We start from the raw sequence: 12,531 nt of genomic DNA, 5'->3' as shown, positions 1-12,531 counted from the left end.
TTAATTTCCTTGAAAAACTATAACAACTTTCGCCTCTTCATAAAATAAATTAAAGACTGAGCATTAGCTAATTTCGCATATAAGTTACAATTTATATTATAATCGTTGAAAGATTCAAATTAGTCTTGAATATCTTGTACAAGATTCCATTCTGAATGGGAAAATTCATGTTTTGAACGAAATAAATCTATGTAATGTGAATTCATGAGAGAAGTCATTTATTCAGAATTTCCAATTTGGAAAAAGATAAAAAGATGAATGAGTGGAATAAAATGGGGAAAAAGGAAATAACATATGTATGTAATGTATAGTAGGTATATGTATTCCAAATCCAAATCTTTAGGGGTTTCCGAGAAAATTGTGGAAAAAGCACTGGTGATTTTTCTGCTATTTGTGTAAAAACCTTAAAATACGTTTTGACTTTTTATCATTTCGTTGATATAACAACTCTTTGCTTGTATGCTTAAAAAGCTTTAAAAGATTTCTCAAAAGGTTTCTCTACATGTAGGAAAGCTTTACCAGTACATAATGTTAAAAGGTATTTCGAAAAACATTAAGAAAGTTTTATGGATGAAAAAGGATATATTAGAATCAAGTGTTTATCTTTTTTTTTTCTAATTTGCTATAAAATGCGAAGAAAATTTCTACATTAGGCTATGTATTGGAAATCAAGAGATAAGTTTTGTTAATTTCCGCGAAATTTATGGCATAAAAAATTGAATCCCATTATATTTCCATTAAAATGAAAACTCCAATGGCATCGAACAGCGCACCATGAACATCCAAACCCATGTGATAAGTTGTTATAAACCACCATCAAAATTCTATTTGGAATTTTTTGTATGAATAGTCGTTAAAAATGGATTGAGAATGCAGAGGGGCTTCAATTAGCGAACTCCTCTGTAGCCAGATGTTTTTAGAGTTTCTCAATGGATATAATTTTACATTTATAATATTCCTAAAAATGTTTTTTTTTTGTACTTTCATACATTTATTCAAGTCTCCTAAAATGTTATTAGAACCTTCTTTAAATCAATTTATGTGTGAAATCTTCCCTTCATGCATTCTTAATTCGTGAAAAATGTGCATTAGAGTGCAAAATACTTCCTTTCTTGATAGCACAAAAACTTTGGCTCGATAAGACATACTCATGGGGAGTAATAGTATATTCGCAAGGGATGAATGACTTTCTAAAAACATTGAAATTTCTCAAACATGCTTCCTCAACCACAGAGAGTTAAATTAAATTCTGCAAATTCCACAGATTTTTGTCGTCCTGTGTTGTATATTTACCGAATACAATTTTTTTTCATTTTCACACATTCATCTGTTACTCGTTCTCTTCTCTCTCTTTTTTGTTCTTCTCCGTGGTGTCTGTTTATTTTAATATGGATAGGACAGGAAAGGTATGAGGAAAATTTTCCTCTATCATGTTATCGTTCTTTTAATATAGCTCATATTTGTGGAAATACGAGAGCTCTGTAATTATAATTCCATGGGATTAGAGATGCTCTCTAAAGTATCAAATTTCACCATACAAAAAGCTTCATCTTTTTCCTTTTCAATTTTAAAGGGGTTTCTTGGTTAAGAAAATTTAATTGCATTATATGTAAAATTTAGCTTTTCGATTTTCAATAAATTTTAATTAATTTTTTTCCTCTATTGATTTGAAAATAAATTTAAAAAAAAACGAAACGCATAATAAATCTACACTCTGAGCTAAGAGCCGACACCCACAAGTAAGAGCAATATTGCGAATGGCTTTTCGCTTTCTTTCTTTTTTTTTCTTCACACTAAACACATCCCAAATTCCTTCTTGTCTCACGCATTTCCCATAATGTTTCATGTCATTTTTCTCTGGTTTTCTCGGGTATCGCATGTCCTTCTTTTGGCTGCATGAGTAGCAGAAAAAAGGTGAAATTGTTCCAGAGAAAAAGATGCGGAATAGATGAGAGTGTTTTATGTAAATTGAAAATGGGAAACTTTTAATGAAGTTCCTTAATTTTTCATTTTAAAATTTTTCCCCTTGTTTTATCTCCACAAATTTGTGGGTATTTGTGTTTAGAGAAGAAACTTTTACCCTAACTTATAGATATGTATACATATTTTCGTATGAAATGTATGTACATAATGTACATGAGATACATTTGATGGAGAGAGATTTACATCTGTTCAACACCTCCCATCCAGGGTACTCAATGAATATATTTTAATTGTGACCCACACTGATGTTGGATGAGTAAGGATACTCCCCCATATTCATTATAATTCACCTTCAACCGTATAGCTTTGATGTGAATTTTCGAGCAAAAGTAGATATCAAGTTACACCCTCATTAGCAAAATCGATTTTCTTCATTTCAGATGAAAAAGTTCTCCCTTCATGTCCACTGTGTGCCAATAATCTCCAAATTCAATCGATTAGTCCCTTTTACTTCTACAAGTGGAATTTCCAGCCTCAAAGCCATTACCTAACAGTCTTCATTGACTACTCTCCCCTGAATAAAGTTCTATCGTCTCTTATTCCATATCCAACAATATATACATACATACCTACCAATAGCATACACGGCACACAGAGAGGATAGGTATAGAAATTTTTCCACCTGGAACCTATAGGAATGAAAACGGAGACGCTCATCGAGGTGGAATAAATTTAGTGGCGTACAAAAATTATATGAAATTTTCGTATTAAATTTTTCCTCAATTTTTCTTTCGCATTTTTCAACAATGTCATGCCCAGTACTCCTTCTGTTCGAGCAACAAGAGATGCAAAGAAAAGAATGGCCCATGAAAAGGTATAAAGGAATTTTCAATATCACTATAAGCGCAGTATTATAACTCTTAAGAATTTCAATAAGAGTGTCCTCACGTGAAAATTACACACTTTCATTCACCGCCCTATCTGATGGATAAAAAAAAACCCTTCTTCTACACCATTTTTGTGTGAAAGAGCCACATTGTAGGGAAAAAGTAGCTATACGTACAAAAGTTGTTAAAGAGAAACTTGATGTTTGTAGCACGTGTCACATTTGCAAATTAATTGAGAAAATTGGTGAACAAAATTACATGCTCAATGTTAATTGTCATGGTTCAATATGATGTTTGTGAACCTCTTTGTGCTATACCCCAGATTTTATTCTTCCCGAGAGAGCGAATGAAGAAGAGAGTGGAAGACAGAAATTTTGCAAAAGTTGGACAAAATGTTTACAAAAATCGGCGTAATTTTTATTCATTACACCTATGCAATGTCGACTTTTGAGTTTTTAACGCATTTAATGTATATTTTATGTACAATAACTTTGAACTAGAACTACACAGAACAATGGATAGTTCAATTTTAATTAGATTATCTAAATCCATTTTAATGATCGACAGAATAAAATAATTAAAATTATATTATTTTGTCGTCTGTTATGACCTTACCCTAAATTATGAATTTTCTAATATATTTCATTTTTTTTTAAATTGTTTAACGTCAATTTTATTGATACCGGTATTAGACCAATAAATAAATGCTATTTTGCAAAGCAATGCTAATTGTAAAAGATTATTCACCCTGTTTAGGTGTTAAGTTTGCAAAACCTATATATAGTCATTCTAAATAATACTACTTTTTATAGCATATTTTCATTTAGCACCCTTAACACTATTGCACGTGGAAAATGTGTGGAATAATGTGTCTTAATATGCGGTGAATACTAAAGTTACGACAAGGAAAGTACCAAACAGTCATATAAACAAACCAGTTGAGTGAAAGATGACGAAAAATTTTTATGAAAGTCAACAATTACCTCAGCGACCGAGAGTTGTAAATGAATTAAATTGAATAAAAAAATAAAACACTGTGAGAAAAGAGGCAATGAACTCTTGGAGCTGTCGATTGGAACATGATCACCATACATACAGCGATCGTATAGCTTGTCGGTCTCTCACCTCATTCTTTGACGCACAACACAGGCGCACTATGAGAGTGTGAAAGTCAAATGCAGGAGAAAAAGAGAGATTTATTTCACTATACAATCAGAGAAAAAAAGGTGTCTATATATGTACATAAAAAAGCACTATAGTTGAATTGAGTCAAAGGTATAGTCAACGTGCTTCATTCATGGGTAAAAAGAAGCAAGAGTGGAGGAATTTTTCCGGTACGAGATCACATAAGATCAATGCGGGATCACATGATATCGGCACATGATCATAATTTTAATACAATTTGCATATTTAGGATGATACAAGTTGTCTCTCTGTACTATTAAATACATTGTATGGTGGGGAAAATATGGAATTTTCCCCTACACGATTATATACAGACGATCATTTCTTGGTGATATGTAATTCCCTCCATGGCAAAACCGCCACCTCATTCATTTATTCTTCATTAAGCCGTGCCAAGACTTAACTGTTTCTCTGTGACGTGACTGTTGCCCATTGTAAGAAAATTGTTGAATGTACAAACATTGCTGCCTTGCCTTAAATACCTCACAAGATCACCTCTATATATACATACGTATGAGAGTCATTATTAGAATGTCGAAAACTACAACAATTTGCACTGTACTTACTATCCATGCATTATGTATGTAGGAACATATGTATATTATGAAAATTCTTGTCTGCAGTGTTTCACTTTATTCTCAATTTATACCTTTTTCATATCATAGAGACGCATCGCAAAGAATTGCAAACAATTTCTTAATCTTCGCTCTTGTTGGTTTAGTAAAATGTCAAGAAAGGAGAAGACTTTGAGAAAAATTCACACTGAAAGTCATATTGAATTTTATCTCATTTAGTATTCTACTTCGCGTGAGAGACATGGATTAAGTTATTGTCTCAAAACCCTCTCTTTGCATATAAATATAATTATCTCACAAATTGTGCAGAAAATCAACGAGAATGAAGTGAAAGACTCACTTAAGTTGGCAAATAATCAACCTTAAATCATTTTAGAATTGTATCGTTTTTTTTATGTAAGTACTGTAAAGACCTGGCCATACGACAGCGTCAAAAGACGTTGTTCGTTGTTTTTTCTCACTTGCTCTTTGTCAAAATGTATTGCGCTGTCACTGTCAAACAAGAAAGGCGGTTATATAACATAGAAACCGCGTTTCTTGTTTGACAGTGACAGCGCAATACAATTTGACAAGGCGCAAGTGAGAAAAAACAACGAACAACGTCTTTTGACGCTGTTGCTTGGGTACAGCTTAAAGGCCTAACCAAGCAACAGCGTCAAAAGACGTTGTTCGTTGTTTTTTCTCACTTGCTCTTTGTCAAATTGTATTGCGCTGTCACTGTCAAACAAGAAACGCGGTTTCTATGTTATATAACCGCCTTTCTTGTGTGACAGTGACAGCGCGATACAATTTGACAAGGAGCAAGTGAGAAAAAACAACGAACAGCGTCTTTTGACGCTGAAGTATGGTTAAGCTTTAAGAGTATGACTTTTATTTTCTCAAGATAGAAAGAGTTCTTAATCTTCATATGAAAAATATTTTTTTATCTCATGTAGACAACAATAGCACCCATACGTGTGGTTATAGTCTTTAAAATAAAAAGAATTTTATAAAAACAAATATTCTTAGCTTTATACGATGAAAACTAGGATACCATCAAACTAATACATAATGGAAAGTGAAAATTGTAAACAATTTTAAAAAAAAATTTCAACAATATCCATCAGAGACCTCATTAAAGTGTTGCGTGTTGCAAAAATTGAATTATTAAAAAAAACATAGATTACCTTTAAGTTAGTGCTAAATCTATTGAAAAAAAAGTAGTAATAGGTAATTTGCATTGAATTGGTATTTATTAGTGAAGATAAAAATAGTATATTTATTGCTCAGTGTGTGCTGCAAATTAGGCATAGTCAAATGTCGATGTAATTTAATAATATGAACTTAATAGAATGATAAGTTTTGTTGAAGATTTGCTTAGCCAAGAAAAGCATTTCAATTCAACCAAATTGAAGCTCTCTAGCGTTTGTTCTTAATCAACATATTTATAATTTCACGTCTGAAATTTTAAATTTATTGAAAAATATGTATAAAAAAACTCTTGATTAAAGGAATTGAGTAAATCTTATTGGGATCTGATTCACAATATTAAGAAAGTTATATATCTTACACATACCTACATAATACAGACATAGGTACATACATATATATCTTTTATAAGATTACAGCATAAATTACGCATGACTTGAAACGTGTCTTATTTTTCTATCCTAAATAAGGTGTGTGACAATTTAATCACTTTCCCCATTCCAACTTTACTCAATAAAATTGAAAAGTTTTCCCCCTTTTTTGTGAGAAGCACGGATGCGTCTATTGCTATCATCAATTTCTTCGTCGTCAATTTTGTCACAGTAAGTGAAAGAGACACAATAATTGAGTGGGCTTTTCACGTGGAAGTCTGAAAAGAAGAATAACGATAAAGAGTCTCAAACTCCAATAAAATGGAAAAGAAATGACAGAAACATGTTACGAATGATTATTACAGCATGAAATCTTCGTTCTGTCTTTTTCGCGAGTCACGTGTTGAAATCACAAAAGTTTTCTATGGTGTAAACGAAAAGGAATAGATATTGCTTCTCCTCTATTATAGACTAATTATTTAAATCAGTTATAGGTTTACCTCTAGAAGAACTATGGTAAATAGTTAAATAGGTAAATTTAATAAAAGCATATCTATTTTAGTAGAAGAAAGAATTATTAGGGATAAATTATTTTAGGATATGATTAACAATATATTGCTTTTAACCATTTTTTTCTTAATTTCAGAACCCTATTAAATTTTTTAGATTATAATGTCAATTCTTAATTTAATCTGTCCTTTGGCAATGTACCTATATTTCTGCATTGATAACTTTTATGCTAATGTAGAGCATATCATGGTGAAAAGCTTGCTTTTGTTATATTTTCTTTGCCTATCACTTCCATAAGGCTATCACGTTGAAATATTTATGAGATTTTCACCATTAAGCAAAGCACGCGGACATTTTCATTAATTTCAAATTAAAATTTTCCTCCATATCCTTTGTTCTCAAAAAGGCCATTAGTGAGTTAATTAATCTCTGTGTAATGCAAGTTGGGGGATTTTTAAGTCATTACCATAGCTTAATTTTCAGATATAAATACCATCTTTTTGCCCAAACACTTTCTGTCCACCTTAATTTTCTCCCATTCCCATTTACAAGCAAAAGCGTTAAAGTTTCAAATGCCCCAGAAGCACCACAATATCATTTAGTAGAGACTATGCACAAAAGTACCCAAGTGAACAAGACACAAGCGAGAAATTATCGTGTTGTGTTGCAAATAAAATTAAACTTAAATATTAATGTCCCAAACGTGATTTTAGTTTGAGAGGAACACCATAAAAGTTTTTCACCATGGTGTGGTACAGTGCAGGGTGAATGAGACGAAATTCACACTTCCCAAGGCAATTAATATTCTTAAACATCTTGGACACATAATTTTCTATCTCAACTTTTTTGCCTTTTCACACTTAATTTCTTACTCCACTCAACTTTATTCCGCTACACTTCACCCCAGGAGGAGAGTCATATAGCAGTGTAAAATTTGTTGATAGATTTGTCCACACACACCATTGTATGAGACAATAAAAGTCAAGAGGTGGCATTTGTAAGTGAAACCCCAACCATAGAAGGGCACAAAAAAACTCACAGATAGAGTTTGCGAAGAAGCGCATCGTGTATATGATCTTTGGCATCTTATGGTTGGTCTTGGGTGTTAAAAAAGAGCGTGTGCGCTCGATGATGATGATGATGAAGAGGACAAGAGAGATGATCATAGAAAGTTACGATTCCCACGGCCTCTTTTCCATTTTCATACACATCTCTTGTATATTTCTTTCATTCTCTTTTTCACTCTAAGCCGGCAAAAACCCTTTCCATACTGTCTCATTCTAATGAATTGCAATTTCTGCATACAATCCACACCGTCTCTTGGCAGTGAATTAAAAATATATATATGTACATATATAAGAAAGGAGGATGGTAAAACAATGGAATATAGTTAATATACCATAAGAACAGAAGAAAGTACTATCGAACCAAATTTTATTCACGAAGAGGCACAATACACACTACAAGAAATTTGTGATGCTTGATAAAATTCTCTTGCAGAAAATGAAAAGCAAAAGAAGAAGAAAGTCAGAGTAGAAAGACTTTCGGGAACATAAGCAAAGAAAATTGTGTATAAACTTTGCTATACATAACTGATATAAAATTAATATTTAAAATTTATATTGAAAGCTAAGAAAACACGTGATAGGTGTGTAGGTAGAATTTAGAATTCTTGTTTTAAACTTTCAGTTTACAAACTTTAGGTTACTTATATTTAGAAGTTGCACATGAATGAATGATCGTTTTTGAACCAAATAATATTAAATTAATAAATGAGGTGTGGAAATTTTTCCCTGTAGATTTTGACGAGAAGTCGCTTTATAAAAATTCTGCAATCAAACGATATTATTAAAGCATTTTTAAAGATAATTTCTTATAAATAGTTACTAGCTATATTATGTAATTTACAGCATAGATTATGCTTAACTAAATTTAGTAAATGTACACAATAATAAATTATCCTGTACCAAAAGTGAAAATTTTATAAATTATTTCTCAAATTCATCTTCAAACAAATAAAGAATTAGAATTCATGTAATGAAAAATTGATTGTAATTTCCTGCCTACAGAAATCGTGGTACATTCACAATAAGTTCGTCTTCATTACTAAATTAAGAACACAAAAAATACACATATTTTTCAGCAATAAAAAGCTTAGCAAAGAAAAAACTTTTGGGAAGGTAAATTTAATTTATATTGAAGAAAAAGAAAAACAATGACGAAGAAGACTAAAACCCACTTGAAATATTTGGGCAATACAATAGCTGATTTCCATTTAAATAGAGATATTTCATTGGTTCCATCGAGGTTCCATTCAGAAGATTGCTTGACTCATATCGTTTCTTTCATGACTTTTCAGACTCTCGAGAATGTAAAAGTAATTCCAAGAGTTATTTCTTGAGATGTATTTTTTTTACAACAGGAAATACCTACATAGATTTCACTGATTTGTTTTTTTTTCTCGAGAAAGGGATTTCTTTGAGTGTAGGCAGTGTATGAAGGGAAAGGAGATAGATGTTATATGATAAAGAAAATTGCACTCGAGTCAGTGAAAGAAGGAGAGAAAATGAGAGCAAAAAATCACTCAATTGCTGTCCATTTGAGAGTGAAAATTTAAGCCAAGAGCTATTAAATTGCACGCTTTTTTTATCTATCATTTACACTAATTGATCACAAACACACACACATTTTACACCCAGGGTTTTTATTACATACAAATAACCAAAGAGGAACTTTAATAGTTGAAAAGCTTTGATTGATACCTATTGAAGGAACTTCAAAGTAAAATACGAAACCAAGGACAATATCAGAAAATTTATTGTATAATATGCTTTTTATACTATCTATATAACGTTCTATGTACCTACATGAATATTTAAATAAATAGAAAGATAAGAAAGATTGTTATTTAAGAAAGAAAGTGTTGTCTCAATAGAATAAGTAAAGTTGCAATATTTACTATGCTACTGGTGAATCACATCTATTGTAATTGCTCTAAATGGATACACCATTTGTGTTTAAAAAGCTCTACCAAACCCCGTGTGTGTTGAAGTTGAGTGCAGTTATGAAAAAATTATGTTTCATTTGTACAATTTACTCGAATATGTGAATTATTGATATGTACGTACATGTACGTAACATAAGAAAATAAGAAGCAATTTAGTGAAATTTTTCCATCTCACTGGAATGCTTCATGTTCCCCATGAGCTGTGTTGAAAACGAAAAAAAATGTATCTAATACCTACTAATTGCGTGGTAAAACGAAGAAAAACTGAATATGTAGGTACATAACGTGTATACTAAATAAATATTTATATACATTATGATACGCGATACGTTGTCAATAAGAAAATTCCTTAAAAGCGATTTCGAATGAACAATTTCCGATTGTAATTAATTTTCACGCTGTTTTCCACAAGAAGTATATAGGTAGGTACTCCAAAAAGCAAGAGAGAAAATATCGATAGGGTGGTATATGACTTTATTATTACAACTTTCCTCCTTCTGTACAACGCATTTCCACCCTCACTAAATTAATTTAACGTGTTTCCGCACCCTCTCCAAAGGGCCTCTTTCCTTAGTCTCCCGCAATAACGATGGAATGGCATGAAATGTTCATTTGACGAAAGCCATAGACAAGCATAAATTCTCTATATTTATGTACATCAAAATTTAATTTTCAGCGGCAAACTGATAAAAGGAAACATGAGAAATTTGGGTGGGATATTTCATTGTTCCCCAACTATCAATCATTTTAATTCCGCTCCACTATCCTTCTCCAATTTTCATCAAATCTATTTTCATCCCAAGCCACCCTCTGTATGGAGTAAAATATTAGCTAAATTAACGAAAAATAGATAAACTATATAACTAATACATATAAATATGTATCTAGTGTATGTAGTTTTCCACTGGGATTTCGTCTTTTGAAAAAAAAAAGAGCAAATCTGAATTGGCAATCATTGACCAAAATAGGTAATTTATTTAATCATTCCACCCACCCATTGAGCAAAATGTACGTGAAGAATAAATCTCAACACAATTGTGCTGTGTGAGACAGAAGTGCATTCGGCATTTTCAAAATCATTTGCATTTTATTGCAAGTACACGCGATTTGCTGCCGAGAGTGCAAGCACAAAAATCGAATTCTTGCACAGCTGACGACATCAAAATGACTGGAAATTGAAAATGTTTTAACATTTTTTTTCTCTTTAATCCCATGGGATTTTATTTTATCACAATCGATCTTGCCCCCCAAAATCCCTCTCTATGTGGTCGTAAATCATGATGCACCGTGCACAATTGAGTTCATGTAATGTAAAATATTAAATCAAATGGAGACGCCTGGTGACCGGGCGTACCCTCCTCTCCATCAATTGAGCTTGCAATATTTCACTACAAATTGATATACATATATTGAAGCACATGAAAGTCACTTCAAGGGGTTTTCACGCTTCATGAAATCAGTGGGCTTTTTATGTGTTAAACTTGAACTTTGAAGTGATGTAAAAGAGTGAGAAAAAAATGCTTAAACTCATTTTAAATTCCTATCAACTAATGTTGACAATGTTTTGCATGTTACTTCGTGGAATAATTTTTTTCTCGCTCTTGGAATTTTTATAACCGCAAATAAGAAATTGTATGTAGGTATTTTTCAAGAATTTTAAAAAAAAGCTATTCTGTAAAAGAAAAATAAGAATCTTTAAAAAAAACTAATGCACCACAAGCGTGTCGAAAATAATATTGAACTAGCATTCATAAAACCAAATTTTATATAAATGCTTTAGAATTCAAAATGAGAAACCTCAAAACGTTGAATGATAATGATCCACTGACATAAAATCGGAAGTGATTTACCTATATATTAGCTGACTGATTACTTACAATGTATTATTATATTTTTTGTACATATTATCATCTGACAATCCATCCTACTCTTTCCGCTTGCTCACAGATATCTCACTCTCCCCCATCACAATGGAAATCAGTCTAATGTGAAACGTGATGACTTTCCGTTATCATTATTATTGTGAAAAATCATCCAATATGGCACATATTGAGAGGACGACACGCTACACTGTGTCGCAATTTAATACAAATTATTATTTATGGCATTTTGGATGTTTTTGCAAAATATAAAAGTAGACAACAGTGAAATATATATAGACAAAAGAGTCACATTGGAAAATGATTATGCAGAGTTGTGCGGGAAACCACTTGAAAACTTTTTCCATTTCGCCACACAAAAATTCAATTTCCTTCTTATATGCTGTCAATTTTATTGATATTCATTTTAAAAGAATGAAAATGTTATAAAAAAATGAGAGAAGTGAATTTGTACAAAAGTGAAAATGATGACGGAAGAAAAACTTCTCTCTAAACCATTTTGTCTCTCATTTGAGCTAATGATTTTCACTCTCTTTGCCTTTCTTTCAGCAAATTATCATTCTCCAAGTCATTTTCCCTTCATAGTCACACAACGGAAGTTGGAGATTTTTTTTTTTTGGAAAGTATCGGTTAATTTGCTATGAGGTGTACCTAAAGCAAAATCCATTTGCGGACAGGTATATAGAAAAGAAAAACCCCATTAGGGGAGAGCAATAACATCCCGGCACTTGCCAGACAAATAAGCTTAATTGAAAGTAATTGTACTGTGCGAGTTCTCGCCAAGCAACCCCAATAATATGTAAATTTTTATTGCAATATTTGCAATTTGGAAACACTTGCAGATCGTAAAACGCTGATAAAGAAAAGATATAACATGTATTTGTTCTTTCTCATCTCCTTTTTCGTAATCTCATTCAGTATAAACCCAAGAAGAATGCCACAGGAGAGGGAGATGAGTATGAGAAAATAAAATAAAATCGTGACATTGTCAAGTGGGTCACATTT

At 31.8% G+C, this 12,531-nt stretch overlaps 1 protein-coding gene across 4 annotated transcripts in view; it reads right to left on the bottom strand.

The window, feature by feature from the left end:
• Positions 1–12,531, bottom strand: part of LOC129790039 (low-density lipoprotein receptor-related protein 2) — a 46,814-nt gene that overhangs the window by 19,091 nt on the left and 15,192 nt on the right. The window lies entirely within an intron of this gene.

The sequence above is a fragment of the Lutzomyia longipalpis genome, chromosome 2 (genome assembly GCF_024334085.1).
Source record: "Lutzomyia longipalpis isolate SR_M1_2022 chromosome 2, ASM2433408v1".
Lineage (NCBI taxonomy): Eukaryota > Metazoa > Arthropoda > Insecta > Diptera > Psychodidae > Lutzomyia > Lutzomyia longipalpis.
The sequence above is the reverse complement of the archived record's forward strand: the minus strand, read 5'-3'. Positions and strand labels throughout refer to the sequence as shown.